Source organism: Chiloscyllium plagiosum, unplaced genomic scaffold (assembly GCF_037043375.1).
Source record: "Chiloscyllium plagiosum isolate Xiang-an unplaced genomic scaffold, Cpla_swu_hap1 HiC_scaffold_31, whole genome shotgun sequence".
In the NCBI taxonomy this organism is placed as follows: domain Eukaryota; kingdom Metazoa; phylum Chordata; class Chondrichthyes; order Orectolobiformes; family Hemiscylliidae; genus Chiloscyllium; species Chiloscyllium plagiosum.
The window spans coordinates 71,730,737-71,740,295 of NW_028270169.1; positions in this window are offsets into that span (position 1 = coordinate 71,730,737).

The following is a 9,559-nucleotide window of genomic DNA, read 5'->3' on the forward strand; positions in this document are numbered from 1 at the left end:
TAAAAATCTATTAGGATGGTTCCCCTGGAACTGTGCTGGGACCAGTGTCCTGGCCAATCATGTCGTTAGGTTTATGGACAGGGCATTAAACTGACAGAGAGGATGCAGGTGAAAGGAGCTTTCCAAATCCAAAGGGAAAAGGTGAAGCAATGGAACAGCATGGGAATGTGGCTGAAGACAAGCAGAAAGGAACAGGATGGGACAGAGTTTAACTAAAATTGTACATCAGCAAATAGATTTGTGACAGGACATTGTGGAAGAGAGTATATTATGTTTTTTTTTGAATGGACAACGTTGCTGCAATACGGTAGATGGATTTGTGACACAGAGATAAAAGAGATTTAGACACCAGGGAGACATGGATACAGGGTGAACAAAAATATTCAGTGGTTCGTAATCATGTGCAAACTCAGGCAAAATGGGCAACACTAACAATAATGGTTAACAAAGGCATTACAGAGAAAGCATTTGACCTCAGATCATGAAGTAGTGTCAGTCTGAATGTAAATTCTGGCTACTACTTGCCAAGGACACAAGCAGGAAAACAGTTTTAGCCACCGAACAGCATTTCATTGCTCATCACTGCAATAAACAGGAACTCATTGGAATTTTTTAACAAAGGCATTGTGATAATTTTGGAAAATTTCAATATTTGTATAATATGGGACAATCACACGGGCAACATTGATATTGGAAGAGGAGTTCGGTTAATTTTTTTTTCAGTGTTTCTTTGAAAAACACATTATGCAACTGGCTTGGGACATAACTATCGCACAGCGACCGTGTAATGAAACTTAGTGAATGAGTAATGTCACCTGGAGAGATCCTTCGGGAAATTGTGATAAAGTGCAGTTTAAATAAATATAAAGTTTTAAAGTGAATCACAGAAAGGACAAGCTACAACTAGAAACAAAAGTAGCCAATGACATGAGTTTGAGAGGAGAACTGACCAAGGTAAACAGGCTAAACAGACTGAAATATGTGCCTGTCAATGAACAGTGGAAAACATTTGAAGGGACAATGCAAAATACTCAACAAAAGGACAATCAATTGAAACAGTAAACACCTCAGCAAGAAATTCCCACTGATCCCTCACTCAGGACAAAAGGAATCATACGAGATTATGAGGCTGAGAAGATCACCAAAAAGTACTTAAAATCCTGAAGTGAGAGAGTGTTTTAGGAGTAAATGTTAATGCATTGCAATGGGTCTGCTCGCAGGAGGAGGGCTGTGGGAAGGGGATCCACGGTCAGGGTTCATTGACACAATAGGAACAGGGAGAGGTGAAGGTACTGGAGGTGGTCAGAGTGTTATAGAGAGTGGTCAGGGTGTTACAAAGCCAGGACGGATTGCTGCAGCTGGAGGGGTTTGCAGAGGTCGGGAGGGATATATGTATTTATATATATTCATTCATGGGATGTGGGTGTCACTGCCTGGAACAACGTTCTTTGACCCCTCTACTAATTACTGAGAGGGGAGCTCAGAGTCAGCCATATTGCTGTGGGTCTGGAGTCACATGTCGGCCAGACCAGGTTAGAATATTTGATGTCCTTCCCTAAAGGAGGTTAGTGAACTAGATGAGTTCTTCCTACTGATCAACAATATTATAATGGTGGCCCCACCAATGTCTTTTACAGCCACAACATGACATCCCAACTCTTACCCTTAATGCTCTCCCCAATGAAGGTAACCACCCCAACCGCCTGCTTCACCCACTGTCTACCTGTGACACCACATTCAAAGAACTGTGTACCTGGGTCACTGGGTCTCTGACTGAAAACACTACCCAGGGCCAGAACATTAACTGTACAAGTCCCACCCTGGTTTGTTTCACCAAAATGGAACTCTTCACCTTTATCCAATTAAACTCCAACTGCTATTCTTCGGCTCACTATCCCAGCAGGACTGTTCATCCTGTTGAAAAATAGATAACCTTCTTCACTGTCCACATTGCCACCAATTTCAGTGTCAGCCAAAACAATTACTTACCAGGAAACCAATATTCCCATCCAAACCATTTATCCAAATAACAAACACCAGTGGGCCCACTACACCGCTGGTCACATGCCTGCAGTCAGAAGAACAACATGTCTCCCATCACTCTCTGTCTACAACCATCAAGCAAATTTTGTATCCAGTTCACTAGCTCCTCCTGAATGCCATATCCTTTTACGTTGATCTGAGCTTATTACCCAGTTTACCAGACAGAACATAGAACGCAGAACAGTTCAGCCCAAGGCCCTTCGGCCATGATTTCATGCCAACCTTTTATCCAACTGTAAGATCAAAGTATACGACATACCCTTCATTTTACTACTATTCATGTGTCTATCCAAGAGTCTATTAAATGTTCTGAAAGTATCTAATTTTACGACCACCATTGTCAGTGCATCCAACCACCTACCATTCTCTATCCTCTTATCCATCCTCCAATCACCTTAAAATTACACCCCCTTGTAATAGCCATTTATTCCATAGGACGAAAAGTCTCTGACTATTCACTCACTCTGTGTCTCTCATCATCTTGTTCACATCCACAAAGTCGCCTCGCCCCCTTCTTCACTCCAATGAAAAAAGTCTTAGCTCCCTTAACCTTTCTCCATACGAAATACCCTCCATTCCAGGCAGCATCTTGGTAAATCTCCTGTGTACGCTCTCTAAAACTTGCACAGCATTCCTGTAAACAGGGGACCAGAACTAAACACAATATTCCAAGTGTGGTCTCACCAGGCTGCTATAAAGATGCAGTAAAACCTCACGGCTCTTAAAATCAATCCACTTGTTCAGGAAAGCCAACACAACATATGCCTTCTTAACAACCCTACCAATGTGCGTGGCAATTTTGAGGGATCTATGGACACAGACCCCATGATCTCTGTTCCTCCGCACTGCCAAGTATTCTGCCTTTCACCTTGTATTCTGTATTCAAATTCGACCTTCCAGAATGAATCACTTCACACTTTTCCAGATTGGACTCCATCTGCCACTTCCAGCCCAGCTCTGCGTCCTGTCAATGTCCCATTGCAACCTACAACAGCCCTCCACATTACCCACCACTCCACCAACCTTCAGGCGATTGGCAAACTTACTAACCCACTCTCCAACATCCACATCCAAGTCATTTACAAAAATCACAAAGAGCAGAGTCCCAGAGCCGATTGTTACAGAACACCACTGGTCACTGAGCTCCAGGCTCAATACTGTCCATCTGGTGCCACCCTCTATCTTCTCTGGGCCATCCAATCCTGTATCCAGACAGACAGATTTCCCTGTATCCCAATCATCCTTCTATTCTGAATGAGCCATCAACGTATTCTGCCATATCCTCAAAGAATGCAATAAGGTTTGTGAGGCATGACCTGACTCCTCACAAACCCATACTGACTGTGGCTAATGTAACTATGGTTTTCCAAGTAGTCATAAATCCTGTCTTTAGAGTCCTTGCCAATAATCTGCACACCACAGACATTAGACCAAATCTTTAATTCCCAGAATTCTACCTCCGTAACATGGCTCGGACTTTACAAATCTTCCCTCCTCTGCCATGTTCCCCAGAAGGGCACTGGAGGGTGGTGGGGATTACAGAGTCAGGGAGGGATATCAGGACAGGAGGATTTTGCAGACATTAGGAGGGTTGCAATGCAAAAAGAAGGCTTCAGCAATTGGGAGGTTTCATGGTGATGAAGGCATTTGAGGAGGGAGGGAGGGAGGAATTTAGGGAAATGAGAGGTTTCACAGTTTAGGTGTTTTGTTAGGGCTGCAAGTGGTTACTGAGTTGGGGAGGGTGTAAGCACTGGTGGATATTACATAAACATGTGGTTTTGGTTGCAATGCAGGAAGAGGATTCAGGAAGCTGGAGAGTATGGTGTCTGAACGAGGTTACACAAATGGGAAGAGTTGTCAGGAGTGGAGGTGTTTACAGAGACAGCAATGGTCTGATCTAGAGCAGAGGACCCAGATTGGGAGGGATGTGGGGACTGGAGGTGGTTTCACAGGGAGGGAGGACCATAGACCCACAGGAGGTTACAGAAATGTAGAGAGCTGTAGGGCTGACGGGTTCATGGAGTTGGGAATGTTGGGAGGGATGGAGATGTGTACAGGGATAAGGATGTTTGTAGGCCAGGGCTGGATCACAGACATGGAGTGTTTTAGGGAGCTGAGCAGATTACAGAGATAAAGATGTTTGTATTGACTGGAAGAACAGAGATATGCAGGGTAGTCGTGACTGAAGATGTTTATAGACATAGGAAGGCTTAGGTTCTGGGGGTTATGGAGGCTGTGGAATCTGGATTTCTTTTCAGAGACTGAGATAACAATTTTGGTCAGAAACAGTTTCACAGATAAGGGAGCATAGCACAATCAGGAGGAAGTTATAGGGGAGGGTGATGTTTAAATAGATAGTGGTGTAAGAGCTGGACAAGGTTATGGAGATGGGTAGATGGTGGAGACACAGGAGGAGCTTACATTGACATGGGGGTGATAGTGACAGGAGGGTGTTAAATAGATAGTAGGTTTTGTAGAGACTGGATTGGGAGAGGCACAGGCATGGAGTGAGTTCGACAGATCAGGATGACTGCAGAGACCTGAGAGGATTACACTGATAGGGATGGTGGTCGGGTCTCCACAGACTGTTGGTGTTTAGGGACTGGAAGAGACTTGGTAGATAGGGAGGGATGTAAGAGCTGCAGGAGAGTGGAAGAGTTGGAGCAATTTGCAGAGGTAGGTTTCTCAGACAGGAGTAGGTTAGAGATAGTGAGGGTTGTGTGGTCTGAGTAAGTCAAAATGAGGAGAGTTTTCACGTCTGGAAGAGGTTACACTGACAGGGACAGTTGAAGAGACTGAAGCAAAAACGCATGGAGAAGGTTACACAGATAGGGAGGTGAGTAGGGACTGAAGGTGAATACACAGACATGGAGGGTTGTATTGTTAGATGGAGCTGAGAGGGACAGGGACCAGTGTAGAGATTTACACAGATAGGGAAGGTTGTGTTTTTGGAGAAGGTTACACTGATACAGACAGTGTTAGGGAGTGTTTAGTGGACTACAGAGGAGCTCAGAGAGAATGTATTATGGGGAGTGGAGGAGATTACAGACACAGAGATGGCTGTCGGTTTGAAAAGAACTTCTACAGATCCTCGGTGCTGTAAGGCTGGAGGGAGATTAGAACAGTGAGTGTTGCCAAGACTTAATTATTTCACTGATATAGAGCAGGTCTCAGCACGTAACTGTTAAAGGGAAGTTGAGCAAGTCCAGATGAGTTTTCAGAGATACAAATGTTTGTGGGAGTTTCAAGAGGGAACAATGATTGGGAGTGCTGTACCAAATGGTAATAGTTATAGGGAGGGTTCTAAAAGCAGGAAGAGGTGACAGACATATCGATCTTTGCAACGACTGGAGAAGGTTACATCGCCAAGGAGTGTTTTAGAGTCTGGAGGAGATTACAGTGTTTAGGAGAATATTGGGGATAAGGCAAGGTGTAAGAGACGGGGATGGTTGACAGGGCTGGCCAATAACCTGAATAGAATCGCCATCGTGTGGAACCAGGCCATTCGGCCCAACCAGTCCATTCCAAACCTCTGAAGAGCATCCTACACAGATCCCACCCCTCTACCTGTACATTAAACCCTGCATTTCTCGTGATGAACTTACTTAAACCACACACAGAAAAGGAGCGACATGCAAACACACACAGTGAGGGGGATACACGCAGGCACACAGCGAGGGAAGGACATGCACACACACGCAGCGAGGGAGGGACACGCGCACACGCAGCGAGGGAGGGACACGCACACACGCAGCGAGGGAGGGACACGCACACACGCAGCGAGGGAGGGACACGCACACACACAGCGAGGGAGGGACACGCACACACACAGCGAGGGAGGGACACGCACACACACAGCGAGGGAGGGACACGCACACACAGCGAGGGAGGGACACACACACACACAGCGAGGGAGGGACACACACACACACAGCGAGGGAGGGACACACACACACACAGCGAGGGAGGGACACGCACACACAGCGAGGGAGGGACACACACACACACAGCGAGGGAGGGACACACACACAGCGAGGGAGGGACACGCACACACAGCGAGGGAGGGACACACACAAAGCGAGGGAGGGACACACACAAAGCGAGGGAGGGACACACACACAGCGTGGGAGGGACACACACACAGCGTGGGAGGGACACGCGCACACACAGCGAGGGAGGGACACGCGCACACGCAGCGAGGGAGGGACACACACACAGCGAGGGAGGGACACACACAGCGAGGGAGGGACACACACAAAGCGAGGGAGGGACACACACACAGCGTGGGAGGGACACGCACACACACAGCGAGGGAGGGACACACACACACAGCGAGGGAGGGACACACACACACACAGCGAGGGAGGGACACACACACAGCGTGGGAGGGACACGCGCACACGCAGCGAGGGAGGGACACGCGCACACGCAGCGAGGGAGGGACACACACACAGCGTAGGAGGGACACACACAGCGAGGGAGGGACACACACACAGCGTGGGAGGGACACGCGCACACGCAGCGAGGGAGGGACACGCGCACACGCAGCGAGGGAGGGACACGCGCACACAAAGCGAGGGAGGGACACGCGCACACGCAGCGAGGGAGGGACACGCGCACACGCAGCGAGGGAGGGACACGCGCACACGCAGCGAGGGAGGGACACGCGCACACGCAGCGAGGGAGGGACACGCGCACACGCAGCGAGGGAGGGACACGCGCACACGCAGCGAGGGAGGGACACGCGCACACGCAGCGAGGGAGGGACACGCGCACACGCAGCGAGGGAGGGACACGCGCACACACAGCGAGGGAGGGACACGCGCACACACAGCGAGGGAGGGACACACACACAGCGAGGGAGGGACACACACAAAGCGAGGGAGGGACACACACAAAGCGAGGGAGGGACACACACACACAGCGAGGGAGGGACACACACACACACACACAGCGAGGGAGGGACACACACACACACAGCGAGGGAGGGACACACACAAAGCGAGGGAGGGACACACACACAGTGAGGGAGGGACACACACAGTGAGGGAGGGACACACACACAGCGAGGGAGGGACACACACACAGCGAGGGAGGGACACACACAAAGCGAGGGAGGGACACACACACAGTGAGGGAGGGACACACACAGTGAGGGAGGGACACACACACATACAGATAGGGAGGGACACACACTCACACAGCAAGGGAGGGACATGGACATACACATCGAAGCGGGGGGGGGGGGAAACGTGCATCCGCGCATACACACACAGACACAGCGAGGGAGGGACACGCACACAGCGACGGAGACACACAAACACACACAGTGAGGGAAGTACATGCTGAGACACGCAGTGAGGGAGGGGACATGCCCATACACAGCGTGGGAGGGACACGTACACACACAGCGAGGGAGGGACACACAGCGAAGGAGGGACAAGCACACACACTGCAAAAGGGGAGGGCATGGGCACACAAATTGAGAGGGGGCACACACACACACACACACAGCAAGGGAGAGACACGCACACACACAGACAGCGAGGGTGGGACCACACACACACACACACACACACAGCAAGAGAATGACACGCGCACACACAGTGAGGGAGGGACACACACAGAGACAGCGAGGGAGCGACACATGCATGAGGAAGGAGACACACACACACAGCGAGGGAGGGACACATACACATAGCGAGGGAGGGAGGGATACACACACACAGCGAGGGAGGGACACACACACACACACCGAGAGAGAGACACACTCACACACACCGAGAGAGAGACACACACAGGGTCTCACACACACACACAGCAAGGGAGGGACATGTACACACAGCGGGGGAGCGACACGCACATGAGGAAGCACACAAACACAGACACACACAGTGTGAGAGAGATACGCACACACAGCCAGGGAGGGACATGCACACACAGCGAGGGAGGGTCACACACAAACACACACACAGAGCAAGAGAGTGACACGCGCACACACAGCGAGGTGGGGGGACACATGATCACACAAGAAGGGAGGGCCAAGCACACACACACACACACACACACCAAGAGGGACACACACACACACATACATACACACAGAGCAAGGGGGGAAACTCACATACACAGTGAGGGAGTGACACGCACATACACAGCAAGGGAGGACACACACACACACACACGAAGAGAGGGATACACACACACAAACACACAGTGAGGAGGGACACACACACACACACACACACACACACACACACACACCATGGGAGGGACATGCACACACACACAGCAATGGGGGCGCGCGCGCGCACACACACACACACACAGAGCAAGGGAGGGACACACACACAGCAAGGGAGAGACACGCAGCGAAAGGGACACACACAGACACAGCGAGGGAAGGACATGCACGCACACACACACACAGAGCGAGAGAGGGACACACACACGAAGAGAGGGACACACCCACACAGACACACAGCGAGGGAGGGACGCGCGCACACACACGCACACACACACACATATACACACACTAACACACAGTGAGGGAAGGACATGCTGAGACATGCAGTGAGAGAGGGGACATGCTCATACACAGCGTGGGAGGGACACGCACACACACCGCGAGTGGGACACACACACACATACACAACGAGGGAGGGACACACACACACACACAACGAGGGAGGGACACACACACAACGAGGGAGGGACACACGCACACACAACGAGGGAGGGACACACACACACACACACAACGAGGGAGGGACACACACACACACACACACAACGAGGCAGGGACACGCGCACACACACACACACACAACGAGGGAGGGACACGCACACACACAGCGAGGGAGGGACACGCGCACACACAACGAGGGAGGGACACGCACACACACAGCGAGGGAGGGACACGCACACACACGAGGGAGGGACATGCACACACACAGCAAGGGACACACACAACGAGGGAGGGACACACACACACAGCGAGGGAGGGACACACACACACACAACGAGGGAGGGACACACACACAGCGAGGGAGGGACACACACACACACAACGAGGGAGGGACACACACACACACAACGAGGGAGGGACACACACACACAACGAGGGAGGGACACACACACACACAGCGAGGGAGGGACACACACACAGCGAGGGAGGGACACACACACAGCGAGGGAGGGACACACACACACACAACGAGGGAGGGACACACGCACACACACACACACACACACAACGAGGGAGGGACACACACACACACACAACGAGGGAGGGACACACGCACACACACACACACACACAACGAGGGAGGGACACATACACACAGCGAGGGAGGGACACACACACGAGGGAGGGACACGCACACACACAGCGAGGGAGGGACACACACACACACACGAGAGAGGGACACACACACACACAACGAGGGAGGGACACACACACACACAGCGAGGGAGGGACACACACACGAGGGAGGGACACGCACACACACAGCGA